Genomic DNA, 21,600 nt, shown 5'->3' with positions numbered 1-21,600 from the left:
ACACGGCCTAGCACACAGTCGTGTGACTTGGCAGTGTGTCTTTAATTTGTTCTTGGGTGACAAACAGAGAGTTAAACGGGTTAGGGACATGGGTGTGTGTGACCACACGGCCTACCCACACCGGCATGTGGCTCTTAAAACATGAAAAACTTTTTAAGTGTTGTGAATTTTTCTGAAGTTCTCTGTTCAGTTCCGAACCACTTCCAATGTATGTTTTGGGCCTCGTAGCTTCGCTTTAGGGACATTACGAATAATTATGAAATTTTTTAAATTTGGATGGAAATTTACATCTCGGTTTAGTATGACTACTTGTGTATAAGTCCGGTAATGCCTCGTACCCTATTCTGATATTGGATACGGGTAAGGGGTGTTCATAGGCAACCAAAACATCGACGTTCATGGTTAAAACATATCAACTTTATATCTTTATCTAACATATTCACTACATTTATTAAGCCCTAAATCAAAAATACAAATCTCACATTCATTAGGCTTCATTCAATTACTATCTAGTTACCAAATTGTACTCAAATTCCTTATCTCATCAATATGTCACAATTCCAAACATTACAGAATCATGCCATAAATCACATTTCCAAATATTTCACATTCACCAAGCATATCATGATTATATCACCATAGACATTGACATATATATGAATATACTTAGGCTTACAACCATGTTGCCACTATAAGCCAACTTACATGGCCAAATAGCAAAACAAGCCTTTGACGATTACAAGTCATTACATTGGCTATAATCATATGACGCATATAAAAAAATGGCCAAGTACCTATACATGTCATAACTCAAAATACTTGAATTTATCAATACCCAAAATGATAGCTTGATAGTGTGATAGGATCTCTGGTGATCTCCAACTCGAGCTAGCTTGACGGCAATATAAAACATAGGAAAGGAAGGGGGTAAGCTATATAGCTTAGTAAGTCCGTACGAAAATAATAAGGAACTCTTACCAAACTTTTATCTTGTCCAATAATTTAAACACAAGATAATAAAAATTACTATGGATCTTACAGTTATAATTTATTCAGTCACTATGTTTACTCTATAACTTATAAGCATAATTTAACATATCTTAGCATTAGCCTATGTAACATCCCGAATTAGGGTTTAGTCAAAACAATGGTTTTGAGATCATAAATCCAAAGTAGAAATAATTATTTTATGATTATTTGATGATCCATGATATGAATGCATGTTTGTGTAATATTTTCATGAATAAATTTTATGCCTAAAGTGTCCAATTTGAAGTTAGGGACTAAATTGAATACGTTTCAAAACTTGAGTTCTAGAAGCTTTAAGCATGAAACTGCTATGGATTATTAATTAGAGGTCCTTAAATAGTAATTTGACCAAGTTCTAAAATTTTGGACAAAAATAGGCATGCATAGGAAAATTTGAAAGAAAGGCATTAAAGGGCATTTTAGTCGTTTGGTTAATAAAAGAATAAAAAGGGAAAAATCAAGAAAAATTTGCTCATCTTCTCCATGCCATAGTCGAAATTCCTAATAGTTCCATAGCTAGGGTTTTTCAACTTTTCAAGCTCAATAGTAAGTACATCCTAGCCCCGTTTTTTTATGTTCTTTATGTTTTTGAGATCCTTGAAGCATGATCTAGCTATTTTTACCCTTATTTTAAGCTAGGGTTCATGTTAAAAAACTTACTCATGTGTGACATGCATGTATTTTGATGTTTAATGGAGGAATATGAAAGTTTGACATGTGTTTAACATCTTTTACTAAGTGATTTTTGAAGAAAATGCATGTGAAGCACCTACTTGTAAAATTTGTAAAATGGGTAGTAAATATGTGAAATAAAGAAAAAAAGTGGGCTGATAGGAGTTGGAATATGAATCAGCTAGGCTTGGGTAGTAAAGAAAATTCATGCATTTCATTTTACGAGCACAAGGACCAATTTGTAAATAAGTGAAAAGTTAGGGGTAAAAAGGTAATTTTACTAAAGTATGTGTTATGAATTGATTCGAACAATGTCTGTATTAAATAAGTTAAATTTGGCATTATAGATAAAAAAAAATGATTCGGGTATTGATTAGGGGAAAAACAAGGTTTACAAAGAATAGGCTCATTTTCATCATTTTGTACCGAGGTAAGCTCATATACAAATAATGTGATGTTATGTTATATTTTTTTATGTTTGAGTACTACGTGAATTCAAATTCTTCAATGCTATTATGAGTTATGCTTTGATTGCTCCATAAGTAAGTGGTAAGTATTATGGACATTGAGATCGACATTACGAGCAAGCTTGACAGAGATGTGATATCGAAAAATCCCATTTGAACCTTAGGAATAGTTTAGGATACAAGTGACATGTCACTAGGAATCATGTGATTTATGAGCTCATGAGATATGTTTATGTGATTTCGGATGCTGGTCTTGTACGTCCTACTGGTGGCTAGGTAGTCCGGCATGTGTTGCAGATACCTGACAGCTTGTGTGAGTAGCCTGTGTAGCTACACCTGACCGACAGCTTCCGTGAGCAGACCCATGAGTAGCTCGAGAATGAGCCTTTATGTGTTATGTGATATGAGGTAGCTTTAGCTACGTATGTGGCATTATGTGCGAGCCTTCTGTGTATCCAATAGTAAGTGTTCAACGGGTAAATTACTAAGTAACTTGACAGAAGACCCAAGGGGTAAGTCAATGAGAAGAATGAGTAAGAGATTATGTTATGAGTCGTTACAGGTATGTATACCGAACTTATGAGTAATGCCTTGGTATATGATGAACTTATGACAAAGTTGTTCATGTGATGAGTAAGTTTAAGTGATTTGATGAATTATAAGTTATGTTCATTATGTTAAATATATATTAAATACTTGTTTGTATAGCATGTTATTTGCATATGGACTTACTAAGCTTTAATGCTTACCCCCTTCCTTTCCATCTTTTGTAGTGCTGCCAAGCTAGCTCGAGGATCGAAAGATGTCAGAGACTTGATTACACTATCAATTGGACATTTAGGTATAGTTAGTCTCGACATTTTGAGTATGGAATGTATAGGGGACTTGGTTGTTTTGTTATTTTTCATATTGATTAGCTAAATGAATTGGCTCATGATGATATTATGATTCATTTTGTCTATGGCCATGAGATGTGGCTTATATTCGCTTCTCAGGTTGTAACCCTGATTATTTATGCATGCATGCAATGTGTTTATGCTTTGTGATGTGGTTGGTGCTTGCTTGTTGGTAATGGATGTGATAAATTACACATATGCTTAATGAATGAATTGGGACTAAAAGGTATGACAATGTTCATGGTATAATTGATTAGGTCGAAGGTAGGTTTATAAGGATGAACAAATATGAAATTGGTGTGGAATACCATATGAAAGCATGATGGTTTGAGCATGTGATATGTTGACATTACAAAGTCATGGAATAATCATGATTGTGAGTATTTGAGTGACTAAATATGCTATGTTGCAACCATAAAAAATGTATAAGTGAGTGAGCATTTAAGGGTGGCAAATGGCTTATAAATTAGCCTAGAATTTTTCCACATGGGTAGACATACGGGCATGTGTTTAGGCTGTGTGTGACACACAGTCTACCCCATGGGCATGTAATTCGGCCGTGTGTCCCCTACACCCTAATTAGGAAAAATAGTATGCCTAATAGTAAACATACGGGTAAAGACACGGCCGTGTGTCTCAGCCGTGTGATAGACATGGCCTCAGGACATGGGCGTGTGCCCAAGCCATGTGAAGTCTGCACTTAATTTTTGGAATTTAATTCACCACACAGCCTAAGCACACGGGTGTGGGACTTGGCCGTGTGACCCTAATTGTGTTGATGACATCATAAACAGAGAGTTACACAGGGTGAGGACACGGGCGTGTCCCAAGCCACACGTGTAACACCCCTAACCCATAACCGTCACCGGAATAGGTTAAGAGGTACTACCAAACTTGTAATTCAATTTAGAACAATTATTTATCCAGAAACATCATAATTCAATCAATAACATTCATTCACAACCATTATGAACTTAAAACAAACATATTAAACTTTAATCATACATTCAGGACTAAATCATAACATATTACAAATTTCAAAAACTTAGAAAGTTTTCAAGTTTTTAACTATCACACGCCCGTGTGAACAGGCCGTGTTCTTCACATGGCATTAGACACACTTGTGTGTCTAAGCCGTGGCAAAATAGGACATACATACTGACTTGACCACACGGCCACATGACATGCCCGTGTGCCAGGCCGTGTGAAAATTAGGGAGGCTACTGACTTGGCCACACGGCCTAGCACATGCCCATGTGTGATTGACCGTGTAGCCTGCTCAAGGTCATTTCGAAATGGCTCTCGAGCAACACGATTGAGACACACGCCTGTGTCCCTACCCATGTGAGCAAAAATAGGCTATTTGCAAAGCCATATTGCCACACTAATATCACAAGCATACATAACCACCATTGATAATTATTTTACAACCATCTCATATGCAAAATATAACCAATTCATACCTATAACATATTTATCAAATCATTCACAACAAAACATATTAATTTATCAACATTCAACACCATATATGCCAAATACCATTCATCAAATTTACCATATTAAAGACATATCATATAAGCTTTCATACTAAGGCAACCATTTCCAACTCAAGCCATATCACATAGCTTGATCAAATACCAAAATTCACATCACATTCATTAGTATGAGTAACCATATGATTCAACCTAAAAACTAGCCTATACATGCCATATTTACATCATTTACATAAGTTCTAAAAGTACCAAAAGTCGCCTGGATAGTGTGATAGTAATCTCTGACTTTAACCGAATTGAACAAGCTTTGGATCTATAAAACACAGAAAAATAAACGGAGTAAGCATTAAGCTTAGTAAGCACATATAATATAAAATTAAACTTACCAAATGACAATAAGCATTTTAACAAATTAAAATCCAACCCATTTGTTCATAATGCCTGTTCACATCACAAATCACAAGTTAGTTATCTCATATTCATCTTTTCATCAATTCATAAGAATGAAACCAACCACATATACATTCATATAACATCCAAAATAGCTCTCAATTCATGTAACTCAAGTATCATTATATTCATATTAATCATAAATCTCATGTACTCTTATAACATATAATCCATGTAAACCTTATAACCCATGTAACATGTAATTCATGTAAGGTTATTATTCATGTAACATGTTTTTTTATGTTTCATATCAGTATAATGCCTATTGAACCTTCGAAAATATCAAGGATACTCGGGTGATACGCATTAAGTATATAACTCAGAAATCCATCAATTCATCATCATGTACGCTCTTTTGAGCCATTATCGGTATACTCCTCCTGAACTGATAAACGGTAAGCTCAATTGAGTTGAACGGTAAGCTCTGTAGAGCTAAAACGATAAGCCCCTAATGTAACACCCCAAAAATTTAGGTATTTACTTTTGTTGTTGTGTTGCATAAATGTATGCTTGCCTCAGTGGTTGAGTGTCCTGAGGAGTGTTGGAGAGGACCTGAGTTCAAGCCTTGGCTTATGCGAAATTTTGATTTTTGCTTGTGTAAACCTTGTATCCTGTTAGTGGGATTCTTAAATAAATGTGGGAAGAATGAGTCGTATAAAGCGTGCTAGTTTAGGGGATAAGGGCGTACAGCTTCTACTAGGAGACCTGGGTTCGAATCCTGTTGAACACAAAAGGTATTCATTTTGTTGTGTTAGTGATTGTATGGCAGTAGGATTCTGGAGTTGGTGGGCAGTTTGAGTGTTTATGGGGGAGTGGAGTGTATAACTGAATCTTAGTAAGAGATTGTGGAGGGTTTTGAGGAGAGGATTAGGGGGAGTTGAGATGAGAAAGGGAAGAGTGTCGAATTTGGACTCTAGGCACTCAAGAGGAATCGATTTATGTAGGGAAGAAATCGGCTTGGGATAAGTTTTGAGGTTGTGCCCTTTTGGTTTTGTTCCTCTCTGTTCTTTTCACTTCTCATTAATTTTATTTGTGTGTCGGGTTATTGAGGTAATTTCTGCATATTTCTTTAGTCGATTCTTGCTTGGGGTTCTCTGAGGCATTATCTTTTACCTATTCCGATTTTTTTCCATCTACCACTACTTTTTCACAACCCTTTTCCCTTATTGTTCTTGTAGCCGAATACTTCTCCTTTCCTCTGTAACCCATTCGGTTTTGGTTACCGAACCTCTCCTTTCTCTTTTCCCCAGTCGGTTTAGTAGTGATCAATTACTCCTCTCCCTCTCTGTGCTGATTCTATTCTACTTGCTGTCGATTTACGTGGTAAAGTATCTTCTCGGTTATGCTCTTCTTCTCTATCTTTCCCCTTGTCTTCTTCTCTTATGATCATCTCCTTGTATTTTAGATTTCTGACAGGAGGGTAGTGGTGCTTTTTTCGCTTGTATCAAGGGGGCACTTTCAGATTTTCTTTTCGGTGTTGACCGACTACTCTTCCCTTTGAATTGGTTCTGCGTTTTCGGTAGGTCTCGGTTTGGTTTTACTCATTTGGTTTCCTCTTAGCTCCTCTCTCTGATGCTAATCGTGTGACTAACACTTTCTTTACTGTCAATTCGTTAGGAGATTTGAGTGAGCAATATTATTCGGCAGCTTAAGTGGTTTAAGCCAGTAGTGTTGTTTCAAGGCAGGTACCTAATGTTTCTGGGATTAGGTATTATTGAGGAGGGTATTTTGCGCAGTTGCCAGGTGGCTAATGATATGATTTGTATGAATGTAGGATTGCTGCTTGAAGGCTTCTAACATTTTTTGCTCGGTGTCGCAAATAGGTGTGTAATCACACTGCAATGTTGTTAATCGGTAAAAGCCGAAAAGTAGGTTCATACTCACTACACAACCGTGCGCTCTCTCGTGTGGTGAACTGAATGCATAAGCACACGCGTTTGATAGTACAGGCCACTATGAGCGATCTCATGGGTTTTGGCCGTTCATGGGCCCCACAAGGGCAAACCGCACAGATGTGTGGAGATTATTGAGCCGGCTGTGTTGTTTACATGGCCAAGGCCATTATTGGACTTATTGGGCCACACGAGCGTGTGGGCCCACATAGGCCATATTAGGGGCTTAGGCCCATTTTCGCTATTTAGCTGTTAAGGTTGCATGGGTTGCCCGAGATGATTGTGGACCTACTGTCGGGTCAGTAAGTATACCTAGACCCTAATCTATGAAATGACTATTATACCCCTATGAGGTAAATGACGGATATACATATTTATTGTATGAACATTTATTTTATGTTGCATTACATGGGGTGGGATATATGATATTGGAGGAAGTGTACTGAAAGGCTATAAGCCTATACTGGCAGCTCTGCTGCAAATACTATTAGTACCGAGACCATCACTATGTTTTGGAGTGTAGGGATGGGTGGGTCGATTTTATCCCCACATGAAGTGTAGGGTAGTGAAGTGTAGACGATGATTGGGTAGGATCATTGTATGCATCTCTGGTACTGTACTGAATTAGGCTAAGGGCCACACTGATACTGCTACTAATAAGGGCTTAGGCCCAGACTGATCAAAACTGTATGTTTGATTGCTTGGTAATTAGGGATTACACACTGAGTTTCCATAAACTCACCTTTTCTGCTTATCTGTGCAGGTAATCTGTAGGCGGGTCGGTACTACGAGGGACTCAGAGATGGCCACACTACTGTTAATGTTTTTCGTTTCGATTTTAGTAAAAGTAGTTTTATTTGGGTAAATTTTATGTAATAAGGTCGTTTTAATTTTTATTTTGCTATCGGGGATTTACTAAAATTGACTTTTATTTGTTAGTAGTAGGACCCAGGTTTTCAAAAGCTAAATGATTTTCAACTATCATCACACGTAACTTGTTTTAAAAGCATTCGCAACGAGCAATGTTTTAAAATATAATAACAACTTAGTATAAGACATGTTTTGCTAAACGACCGGTAACTTCACAATAAATAAATTAAGTTAACTTTTAACAAAGATCACAAGCAAGGTTTTAACACAAACAGACTTTTCTAATAGTACTACATTTTTCATAACTCACTCCAATGTGACATCACAGATGCGGCCATAACGTCTAGGCCGGGTTTGGGGTGTTACACCTAAGGACTGAAACGGTAAGCTCCGAAGAGCTAAATGGTAAGCTTAAAAGAGCTAAAATGGTAAGCTCATACGAGCTGTGGTGAGTTTGCAACAAATGCTAGAGCTCGACCAAATGGTAACCCTAGTGACATGTCACTTGTATCCTACGACTTTCAGCGGTTCAAACGGGATTGTATTTCACGGTAAACATTAATATAGGCATTCAAATTTCAGTAATTACATATATTCAATCTATATACATTCATTTCAAATACATACAATTAATTTAAAGTTCGATTCTAATTATACGAACTTACCTCGAGTTGCTCGAATATCAACCAACGACTACTCGTTAATCTTTTCCTTTCCCCGATCCAAACCAGAATTCTGCTTATCTTGGTCAATATTTTAACAAATTCAACATTTTTAGTAACCATTTAATTCAATTCACACATATTTGGCAAATTACACATTTTCCCCTATACTTTTGACTACTTTGCAATTTAGTCCTTTATACACAAAATGGCAAATTTATGCAATTTTCCCTTAACCCATGTATAGCCGAATTTCATTTAGCCTCATAGCAGGCCATATTTTCATTTTATTCACATTTCCAACCACAACATTTCTATCTTTCACAATTTAATCCCTAATTCTCATTTTTGTCAAAAATCACTTTATAAAACTTGTATATCTATTAACAAGCATCAATGATCTAACAAAAAGACTTCAAAATACCTAAGTATTCAACAATGGCGTATCTCAAAATCTTTAATAGTTTTAAAAATGAAGGTACGGGTCAGCTAGATTAAGCTGCAACGAGCTCAAAAGCGTAGAAATCATTAAAAAGCAAGCAAAAATCGTACCTTAATTTAGCTATAAAGTTTGGCCGAACAAAGAACACAACAATGGCTAATTTTTATTTTCTTCAATTGGTTTTGGGAAGATGATAACCCTAAATTATGGTTTTATTTTAATTAATATAACATAATTTACTAAATTACAAAACTAGCCTTAACTAAAACAGATAAAAATCGTTTAAACAATGTCCATATATGTCCACTTACATTCTAATTTGGCTATTTACATAATAAGGACTTCCATATTAATAAACCATAGCTATTTAATACCTTTAAACAATAGGACTCTACTTTTACATGTTACGCGATTTAGTCCTTTTTACCAAATTAAGCATTTAAACAGTAAAATTTCTTAACAAAACTTTCACATAATTAATCTATCATGTTGTAGACCTTATTAAAATAACAAAATAAATATTTTGACTTGGTTAAGTGGTTCCAAAATCATTGTTCCGATTTGACCTAAAAATGGGCTATTAAAACTCTCCCCCTTCGGGATTTTTGTCCTCGAAAATCTTACCGGTAAAATTGTTAGGGTACTATTTTCACATAGCTTCCTCAAGTTCCCACGTAGCTTCCTCTATCCTGTGTTTATGCCAAAGAACCTTCACAAGTGCTCTATATTTATTTCTCAATTCTTTTATTTCTCGAGCCAGAATTCTGATCGGTTCTTCACTATACGACAAATCAGACTGTATCTCTACATCAACGGGAGAAATCACATGTGACGGATCTGATCTATAATGACGTAGAATCAAAACATGAAAAAAATTATGTATCTTTTCAAGTTCAGATGGTAGCGATAGTCAATATGCTACAGGCCCTATTCTTTCAACAATTTCATACGACCCAATGAATCGCGAACTTAACTTTCCTTTACGGCCGAAACGAAGAATTTTCTTCCATGGTGACACTTTCAAGAATACACGATCTCCGACCTAAAACTCTATTTTTTTTACGTTTCAAATCCGCGTATGATTTTTGTCGATCTAAAGCTACTTTTAAACTGTTACGAATCATTTTTACTTTTTCTTCTATTTCTCTAATGAATTCAACCCCGTGAATCTTTTTCTCACTTAATTCAGTCCAGTATAACAGTGTTCGACATTTAGACTGTATAGAGCTTCGTATGGTGCCATCTTTATACTCATTTGGCAACTGTTGTTATAAGTAAATTCAATCAGAGGAAAGTATTTCTCCCAGCTACCTTCAAACTCAAGAATGCAACAACGCAACATATCTTCAAGTATCTGTATAATTCTTTTGAACTAACTGGCCATGAAAAGCTGTGCTGAAATTCAATTTCGTTCCAAGAGCTTCTTGTAATTTCTTCCAGAATCTTGACGTAAATCCCGAGTCTCTACCGGAGATAATAAACAGTGGTACACCATACAATCGTACAATTTCAGACAAGTACAAATTAGCTAATCTATCCGGAGAGTAATCCGTACGTACTGGTTTGAAATAAAAAAAATTTGTCAGTCTATCTACGATAACCAAAATTGCGTCTTTCTTTTTTGGAGTTAGGGCCAATCCCGATACAAAATCCATTGTAACTGTATCCCACTTCCATTCTGGAATCATCACTGGCTGCAATAAACCTGACGGTACTTGATATCGACTTTTACTTTTGACAGATTAAAGATCTCGATACAAACTTCAATATATCTCGTTTCATTCCCGACTACCAGTACAACTGTTTTAGATCATTATACATTTTGATGCCACCCGGATGAACAGAAAAGTGACTACTATATGCCTCATGTAGGATTTTCTAAATGAGTTCGGTATCTTTCGGTTCACAAATTCTATTTTGAAACATTAAGCAACCATCATTTCCAATATGAAAATCAGAATCAGAATTAGACTCGCATAAAATTCGTTTAGCTTGAAACTCGCTGTCATTTTTCTGAGCTTCATAGATTTGTCGCAAAAATACCAGTCTAGCTCTCATCTCAGCTAAAATAGATCCATCATCATATATCATCATTTGAGTATTCATTGCCCGTAAAGAAAATAAGGACTTCTGACTCAAACCATCGGTTACAACGTTGGCCTTTCCTGGATGATAATCAATTATAAACTAGTAATCTTTCAATAGTTCAAGTCGTCTTCGTTGTCACAGATTCAAATCTCTTTATGGCATTAAATACTTCAACCTTTTATGATCTATAAATATTCGACATTTCTCACTATATAGATAGTGTCACCAAATCTTTAATGCAAGTACTATTACAGCTAATTCAAGATCATGTGTCAGGTAATTCCTCTCGTGTGGTTTGGATTGTCGGGAAGCATAAGCTACAACTTTTCTGTCTTGCATCAATACTCAAACTAGTCCATTTAACAATGCATCACATTAAATCACAAACTCTTTACCTGATTCGGGTTGAACTAAATTCGGCGCTTCTGTTAGCAGTGCTTTCAAATTTCACATCTTTTAAAAGCAATCGAGTTAACGGTACTACAATCATCGAAAATCTTTTCACAAATCTCTGGTAATATCCCGCTAATCCCAGGAAACTTCTGATCTCAGATAGATTTTTTAGAGGTTTCTAGTCAACAATAGCAGAAATATTACTCGGATCAACTTGGATACCTTCAGCTGAAACTATATGCCCCAGAAATCCAACCTCTCGAAGCCAAAATTCACATTTGCTGAACTTTGCAAATAATTGCTTATCCCTTAAAGTTTGTAACACAGTTCTCAAATGCTTGGTATGTTTAGACTCATCACGTGAATAGATCAGAATGTCATCAATGAATACAACCATGAATCTGTCTAAATACAGTCTAAATATCTAATTTATCAAATCCATAAAAACAGCAGGAGCATTAGTTAAACGAAATAGCATAACAAGAAATTTATAATGTCCGTACCTCGTTCTAAAAGTTATTCTTGGTACATCAAACTCTTTAACTCGCAATTGATAATACCTGATCTCCGATTTCGAAAATACTGTAGCCTTTTTCAACTGATCAAACAAATCATCAATCTGTGACAAAGGATATTTGTTCTTTATAGTCACTTTGTTCAAGTGTCTATAATCAATACACATTCTCATTGACCAGTCTTTCTTTTCCACAAATAATACCGGAGCACCCCAGGGCATGAAACTCGGTCAAGCAAAACCTCTATCTGTTAATTCTTGCAACTGAGCTTTCAACTCTTTCAACTCTGTTGGTGCCATTCTATAGGGAGCTCTAAATATATTTGTTTTTCTCGATATTAATTCAATTCCAAACTCAACCTCTCTAATTGGCGGTAATCCCGGTAGTTCTTCTGGAAATACATCCGAAAACTCACAAGCCACTAGTATAGATTCAATTGTCGATTCTGAAACCTTAGTATCCAGTACATATGCAAGATATGCATCACAACCCCTTTTCATACATTTCTGAGCCATCAAAGATGATATCACAGTAGGCAATTCACTCGAATCATCAGATTCAATCCAAAGAATTTTGACATTCTGACATTTCAACTCGATAATCTTTCGTCTGCAGTTCACAACTGCATCATGCATAGTCAACCAATCCATACCCAAAATCATATCAAACTCATCAAACGGTAGAAGCATCAAGTCAACCCAAAAACTGTAATCCCAGTCATCAAAGGACAATTTCTACAAATTTTATCAACTAGAACAGATTTGCCTAGAGGGTTCGATACTTTAATTACAAATTCTCTAGACTCAGCATGTAAACTCTTTTTAAACACTAAATTCATGCAGATATATGAATGAGTATATCCAGGGTCAATCAACGCAACCATCTCAATGTCAAAGAGAGAAAAAATACCGATGATAACATCTGGCGATGATACCTCCTTACGTGTACAGATAGTAAAAGCTCTGGCAGGTACTCATGCCTCAGATCTCACTGTAATATCTCTAGCAGCACCTCAGTTACCACTAGCATTATCAGTATTTCAGAGTGGTCTTCCTTTAGTAGACGTGTTGCTAATTTTCGCTGGTTGATCTCTTTCAGCCTAGACCTTTCAGGACAATCCCAGAAAAAGTGATCAAAAGATCCACATCTAAAACAAGCTCTACTCTTAAGTCTACAATCACCATAATGTCACCTATTGCAATGCTTGCACTAAGGCCCAACATTCTTAGCACTGCTCACATTAGCAACATATGTCGTTTGAGGTTTTCAGTTAAAGTGTCTTACGTCTCTCTCTCTAATCAAAATTCCTGTAGAAGTAGTAGAGCGAGGATGAAAATCTCTGGATTTCTTTGATATTGACTAGTGTGATTTCCCTACAGATCTCTTTCTAAAGTCTCTAGCCTCAGAATCGGCTTTTCTTTTCTCTTTACTAAGCTATTCAGCCTTGCACGCTCTATCAATCAAGTCATCAAATTCTTTCAAGTATAGAATTCTAACTAGGAGTTTGATATCATCTTTCAACCCATTTACAAACCGTTTACACATCATTTCTTCGGTAGCAACGTACTCCGGGGCATACTTGCTTAATCGAAAAAATTCTCTTTCATATTCAATTACAGTCCTACGACCCTGTTTAAGCTCTAAAAACTCTTTATACTTTTGATCCAGGAATCGTTGTCTTATGTATTTCTTACAAAATTGCATCTAAAAGGATTCCCAAGTCACTCGTTCTCTGGGCACTACCAACACCAATGTGTTCTACCATTGATATACTATGTCCCTTAGCAGAGATACATCACCTTTACACAATCTTCCGTTGTACATGACAATTCATCAAACACTCGGATAGTATTCTTAAGCCATAATTTAGCTTTATCAGGATCATCATCAATTGTATCCCTAAACTCTTGAGCCCCGTATTTTTGAATTCTATCTACTAATGGTTTATTCAGTCGTAGAAATTCTAAACCTTGAGGAGCTATAGGTATTGGTTGGGGAACAGGTAGGGGTGGAAGTTGTTGAGCAGCCGAATTTGTTCGGACATACTTAGAGAACCATTCATTCATCATCTAGAAGAAGGCTTCTTTAGCCTCTCCTCCGTGACTACTTGCTACAGGTCTAGGTTCAGAAGTAGTCAACGTCTATGACACGGAGGAGAGGTCTCGAAAGTAGTCACGGTCTAGGCTTCTTTAGTCTCAGAAGTGTCTTCGGCTGTATGATGCAAGTCAATATGTATGCCCTATTTCCACACGGTCTATGACACGAGCGTGTTTGCTGGCTATGTGAGGCACACAGGCGTGTGACATTTGAAATGTTAAAACTTTTTCTAAGTATCTAGAATTTTTATATGTTATCGGTTTAGTCCCCAACCATTTCTAAAGCATGTTTAAGGCCTTGTAGGCCCCTAAAAGGGACAATATGTTTGAATTAATGGAATTTTTATGAGATATATGTATTAAATGATGTTGATGGATAATAACTCATAATCCTATTCCGGTGAAGGATACGGGTTAGGGGTGTTATACTAACGCACTTGCAAATACCTATGTTCCTATTCAACCTTATGTGTAACACCCCTTACCCGTATCTGACACCGGGACAGGGTTCGAGGCGTTACCAGACTTAATCATAAACATTCACACAAAACCAGGCCATAAAATTTCATCTAATTTAAAACCATTCACACATATGCATATCATCCCTATTACGGGCCTACGAGGCCCAAAACATACATTGGGAACGGTTCGGGACTAAACCGAGAACTTTCAGAACTTTTACAACACTTAGAAAATTTTTCATCAAAACAGGGGTCACATGCCCGTGTGGGTAGGCCGTGTGGTCTCACACGCCCCTGTGGCTTGGAACACGCTCGTGTCCTCAGCTCGTGTAACTCTCTATTTATGACGTCATCAACACAATAGGGTTACACGGCCAAGTCACACGCCCGTGTGCTAGGCTGTGTGGCGAATTTAATTTTCATGAATTTCCATAAGTAAGGTGCAGACTTCACATGGCCAGGGCACACACCCATGTCGCAAGGTTGTGTCTCTCACATGGCTGAGACACACGGCCATGTCTCATGTCCGTGTGTTTACTACTGGGCATTATTTTTCTTAAAACTAAGATGCAGGGGACACACGACCAAATCACACACCTATAGGGCTGACCGTGTGTCAAACACTGCCTAGACACATGCCCGTTTGTCTACCCATGTGGACAACTTTAAGGCTATTTTCCTTTGCGCAAATACATACAAGACTTCAAAGGCACTTAACATGGCATAATTAAGTACTTAAACATCATCAAATAAGCCATGTTCCTAGCAACACTATATCAACTTATACATGCTCATGTTACCATACCTTGTTAAGCCAAGCTTACAAAATCACATGCAATAAGTAACATCAATTTACTCCTTTTTACACATTCATATCTTAGTTATCATCATACAAATCAAATCCCAATTACATCACCAAGCATTCATAGCCACAACACGTCTCATCACATACACACAACCATCATCCACATCACAATTGCATAAGCATATGCATGCATGAATAAATAGGCTTACAACCCAATAATCAATATAAGCCATATCTCATGGCCATATACAACATAAATCATCAAGTCATTTTTAGCCAACACATTGGGCCAAATTAATATGACACTTAAACAAAAAGACCAAGTCCCCTATACATGTCATATTAAAAATATCAAAATCAATTATACCCAAATGACCAAGTTGATAGTGTGATTGATTCTCTGACAACTTCCAATCCCCAAGCTAGATTGGCGTCACTATAAGGGATGAAAAGGAAGAGGGTAAGCTTTAAGCTTAGTAAGTTAGCATGTAAATAATTAACAACATTAGTCATCCTTTACTATACACATAACATAATATAATTTATCACAATGTCGTCAAGTATCATATATACATCTTAAATCATGTCATTTATATAGTGTACAATAAAACTCATTATCATGATTCATTCATTCACTTCTTACCGAGGTCTCATCAATTCATAATCTCAATATTTATGAGCCTTGTGTACATACCTGTACCTTTCCATCATGATCGTACCTTGTTATTTCTTTGACATAATCTTTGCATTACCCGTTAAACCACTTGGAATACTAAAGGATACTCGAGAAATCTCATACACATAGTAAGATGCCAATGCTATATCCCAGACATGGTCTTACATGAGGCCCCATATCCATGCCAATAGCCCAGCTATGGTCTTACACGATATGTCATATCGATGCCATATCCCAAATATGGTCTTATATGAAGTCTTTTTTTCGAAGGCATGTCTTAGACGTGGTATCCTAGATATGGTCTTATACGGAATCTCAATAACCCTAATGTCATGACATTTGTATCCGATATATTCCTAAGGTTCAACTAGGATTTCGAAGTACCAAATCTTCGTCAGATCGTCATCGAGTCATCATTAACCAAATCCATAGAGACAAATATACATTTCATGCAATATCTAAGCATTGGATACATAATAACATGATGTTGAATTATTTACAAACGAACTTACCTCGGTACCAAAATATGACTAACTATTCAATTTAGTCCACAACTTTGTTCTTCTCTCGGTTTAGGTCCGGACTCCCTTTTTTTTATGTATAATAGCAAATTTCACTTATTTAATTATCACATTGTTCAAAACAGCCCATAAATCATACTTTGGAATAATTATAATTTTAACCCTAAACTTTCACATATTTACAAATTAGTCCCTAGGCTCGTAAAATGAAATGTGCTCATTTTCTTTGTTACCCAAGCCTAGCCGAACCTATATCATACTTACAACAGTCCACATTTTCTTTCACATCATATTTTTACCACCTATTTTACAACTTTTACAAAAAGGTCCTTTTTAGGTGTTTTCGTGAAAAATCTCTTTCTAAAAGAAGTTTATCACACATCAAACTTTCATATTCCTCAATTAAACATCAAAATAATGCAAGTCACACATGGGTAAGTTTTTGAACATGAATCTTAGATAAAAATAATGGTAGAAATAGCTAGATCGATTGATGACAACTTTAAAAATGCAAAGAACATTAAAAACGGGGCTAGGATGCACTTACTATCAAGCTTGGAAAGTGAAGAAACCCTAGTTCTGGCTCCTTAGAAAGTTCGACACCCACATGAGAAAGATGAGCAAAATTTTCTTTATTTTTCCCTTTTTAATCTTTTATTAACCAAATGACCAAAAGGCCCTTTTTACTAAACTTTCAAATTTTATCCATGCATGCCCATTTTTGTCCATAAAATTGGAAATTGGGAAATTTTTTATTTAAGGACCTCTAATTAATAATCCAAAGCTATTTTATACTTAAAGCTTTTATAATCTCATATTTTAAAACTTTTTCAATTTAGTCCTAAAAGTTAAATTGGACACTTATTCACAAAATTTCTTCATGAAACTTTCACACAATCATGAAAACATGTCATGGACCTGAAAACAGTCATAAAATAAATATTTCTACTTCAGATTTGTGGTCTTGAAACCATTATTCTGACTAGGCCCAAAATCGGGATGTTACTTTATGTGTGCTTAGCATTCACAATGAGCAGAGTTCCTACATTCTCATAGTATTCAACATGGAACATGTCAACCACACAACATTCTAATGGAGAAGAACTCTCCCTAGGAAGTCATTTCCAAGCTATTTATAGCTCTTCATGTACGATTTTCAACCCAATAGAAACCATCCAATGGTAATGATTTTATCTCCCACTAAGGAGCTAATTTTTTTTACTCCAACTGAATTGGAATTGGATCTTAATTGTTATCCAAATCCGTTAGTTAGCTTTTTCTAACTTTTCAATAAAGACTGCCATCTTACGGCTTCTTTCAATTTAACTCTCAATCGTTCCTAATTTCCATATTTAAAGGAAATCAGGTGTGACAAGACATCAATGAGATCCTTGTATCCTCACCTTTTTCCAGGTAAATTTTGAGGATGAAATTTCTTTAGGGGTGACTTGTAATGACCCGAAAGTTAGCGGTGTCAAAAAATCTGATTTTAGGATCTCGTATCCGTAAACCAAACCTGTAAATATATTTATTAAATATTTATAGAGTTATATTACAAGTAAATTGAATTTTGGATAGGTAATTTTGTTGAATGAGTGGTTAATTTAGGTACAGGGACTAAATTGTAAAAGTGGTAAAAGTTTAATTTCTATAGAATTTTTAATTAGAATATGGTCTAGGGACTAAAGTAGAAATAATACGACCTTGGTATTAAGAGTGGACAGTAGTTGAACTAATATGTATGTTTTTTATGTTATAAAAAATTGAAAATTAATTGAATTTATAATGTAAAATAGAAATAAAGTTAATATAGTGGAGAGAAATAGAAAATATTTCCTTTTCATCATCTTCAGGGAACCGACCCTCCATTGTTAGGGAGAAGAAACTTTTGGTCTTGAAGGGTTTAATTTCAGCAACAAATTTGGTTAGTTCAATTTAGTCATTTTCTTGTAAATTTTATATTTTTGAGATCGTGGGATCTTAATCTAGCTAACCCATGTCTCAATTTGTTAAACTGTTAAAGTTTTGAATGTTTCAATAGTTGAGAATTGAAGCTTTAGGTGTTAAATTAATAGATTTTAAGCCTCGAAGTGAAAAATGACTAAATTGTGAAGTTAATTGAATGTTTTGTACATTAGGGACTAAAATGTATAAACTGTAAAATTTTCTACTGAGATGAAAAATAGGAGGTCCCTAATGGACTATAGTGAAATTATAACACCCTTACCCGTATCCTACACCGGGATAAGGTACAAGGTATTACTGATCTTTAACATACACTCTAATGCAAATCGAACCTTATAAATTTCATTCAATCTTCAAAACATTCAAACATAAACACAATGTTCCTTCTACGGGCCCACATAGCCCTTAACATGCTTTACGGATGGTTCGAGACTAAACTAAGAACTTCTAAAAAAAATTACAACACTTAGAAAAATTATCCAAGTTTGGAGAGTCACACACCCGTGTGGGTAGGCCGTATGGTTTTCACACGCCCGTGTGGCTGGGACACGCCTGTGTCCTTAACCTGTGTAACTCTCTATTTATGACGTCAGCATTGATTATAAGTTACACGGCCAGGTCACACGCTCGTGTGCTAGGCCATGTGGCGAATTTAATTTTCACATTTAAGGTGTAGACTTAACATGGCCTAGGCACACACCCATGTCCTGAGGTCGTGTCTTCCACATGGTTGAGACACACGACCGTGTCTCTGCCCGTGTGTTTGCTACCATACATACTGACTTGTAAAAATAGGGTGCAGGGGACACACGGCTAGACAACATGCGCATGGGGCAGACTATGTGTCACACACAGCCTAGACACATCCTCATGTGTCTACCTGTGTGGACGACTTTGAGGTTATTTTCCATGCCCTTTTGTCACCCCTACTAACACCTACACAGTCTCATATGCCAATGGTGAATATCATGGCATAAATGGGTTACTTAAACATCCATAGTTTTAACTCATGTATGACAATTACATGCCAAAGTTTACATATTTGGGACTCCATATCTTATTAGGATCATTTAAAACAATTCCTTACTCAAAACCATGCTATATCCTAGCCAAGTGACATCAATCATCCATCAAACATAGTTTTCATATACCATCATTCATAGTCCACAACCAACTCATCACACACCTCAAGGGTAATAACACATCTCATGCATCCATCAATATTTAGGGTTACAACCCAATAATCAATTGGAGCCACACTTTTTGGCTATATACAAAATGAATTAGTATACCAATATTAGCCATCACTTTGGCCAACCAATATGACATATATAACAAAATAATAAGTCCCCTATACAAGTCATACTTTAATGTATTAAATTAAATATACCCCAAAAGATTTGTTGATAGTGTGACTTGAGCTCCGACGTCCACGATCCCCGAGCTAACTTGGCGATGCTAAGAAAAAGGGAAAAGAGAGAGGGGTAAGCATAAAGCTTAGTGAGTTGCATATAACTAATTATGTAACACCCCTACCCCATAACCGACACCAGAATAGGTAAGGGGTGTCACTGGATAGACAGAACATTACAAAACAATATAGAATCACAAATATCATATATCATTATTACAGAAATATTCACCACTAATTCATTCATCAATATGGTCTACAAGACCTAAACCATACATTTAAGAAAAGGTCAAAACCAAACCGAACCTATTCAGAATTTTCAGAACTTAATCAAATATTTCAAAACTGTCAAAGCCACACTCCTGTGTGACTTGACCGTGTGACTTACATGAGCATCAGCAACGCCCATGTGATCCAACCATGCCATAAAGAGGTCTTATACTGACAATTTCACACGGCCAACAGACACGGCCGTGTGCCATGACCATGTGATACATAACTAGCCACTGACTTTAGCCCACGGCCATAAGGCACGCCTATGTTCCCTAACCGTGAAAATTTTAAGAGGTTACTGCTAAACTAACACGGCCACTAGGCACGCCCGTGGCCTCTGACCGTGTGGCATAATGCAGGCTTGATTTAAGCCAATTTGCCACACCTTTAAGGAGTCAATCCTACAAGCAATGCTAAACAACATTCATACAACAAATTTTCATCCAATTTCATACTCAAAACATGCTTCATTACAACTATCTCGTCATCATTCAACAACCAATTCAAAATCATGCCGAATATTAACACAAACATACTATTTTCTAGCCAACTCTCATGGCTTAACATATATACAATTCAAAACTTAACACATGAATGTTCTAGCCTATACATGCCATACTTTATAATATTTACATTTTCAAAAGTACCAAAATAAAATCGATAGTGTGGTGACAATCCTCGACTATCCCCAAGCCTTCAGTAGCTACGATAACTGTAAAACAGACAGTAAGCACATAGAGTAAGCTACAAAGAGCTTAGTAAGTCAAATGCAAATGCACAACTAATATAGCATATAAGTAACAATTAATGGCAATAATTCACAACCGTCTCATAGATTATTTCATTATTTCCCAGAAACATAATCTTTTCTATTCAGAAATCTAGTATGATACAAACGTACCTGTGTAAATTATACATTCCATATGTTTATTTCCATATCTCATACTTTATCATCAGACAATTCAGAAACGGAATAGATATTCACAGACAGGTACAATGCCAATGTCCCAGATGTGGTCTTACATGTTATTCAGTATTGAAGCCTCTGTCCCTGATAGGGTCTTACACGAAATCTCAAATCGAGGCCTATGTCCCAGACACGGTCTTGCACAATATCATAGATCAATGTCAACGTTCTTTCAAAAACATACAAAGTTTCTCATACACCAGCATATTATCAGAGTTTATTCATCAGGCTCTCAAAGCCGTCCCATGCAAATCACAGTTTATATATGCAAAATTTAAATCAACTTAATACATCAGTGTAATTTGACTTACCTCGTACGAATTTCAGACGAACCGAATCAACTATTCAACTACTTTAGATTTCCATTGATCTAAATTTGATTTTCTTTGTTCTTGATCTAATACAATTCAAATTCAACCATTCAGTCATTCATTTCATTCAAAATAATCCATGAACACATATTTAGGGCACTTTGCATTTTAGCCCTTATATTATCACACTTTGACAATTTAGTGTTTTTTTCACAAAATCACAAATATGCATAATTCATCAATAC

Source organism: Gossypium arboreum, chromosome 13 (assembly GCF_025698485.1).
Source record: "Gossypium arboreum isolate Shixiya-1 chromosome 13, ASM2569848v2, whole genome shotgun sequence".
In the NCBI taxonomy this organism is placed as follows: Eukaryota; Viridiplantae; Streptophyta; class Magnoliopsida; order Malvales; family Malvaceae; genus Gossypium; species Gossypium arboreum.
This window is presented reverse-complemented; position numbering follows the sequence as displayed.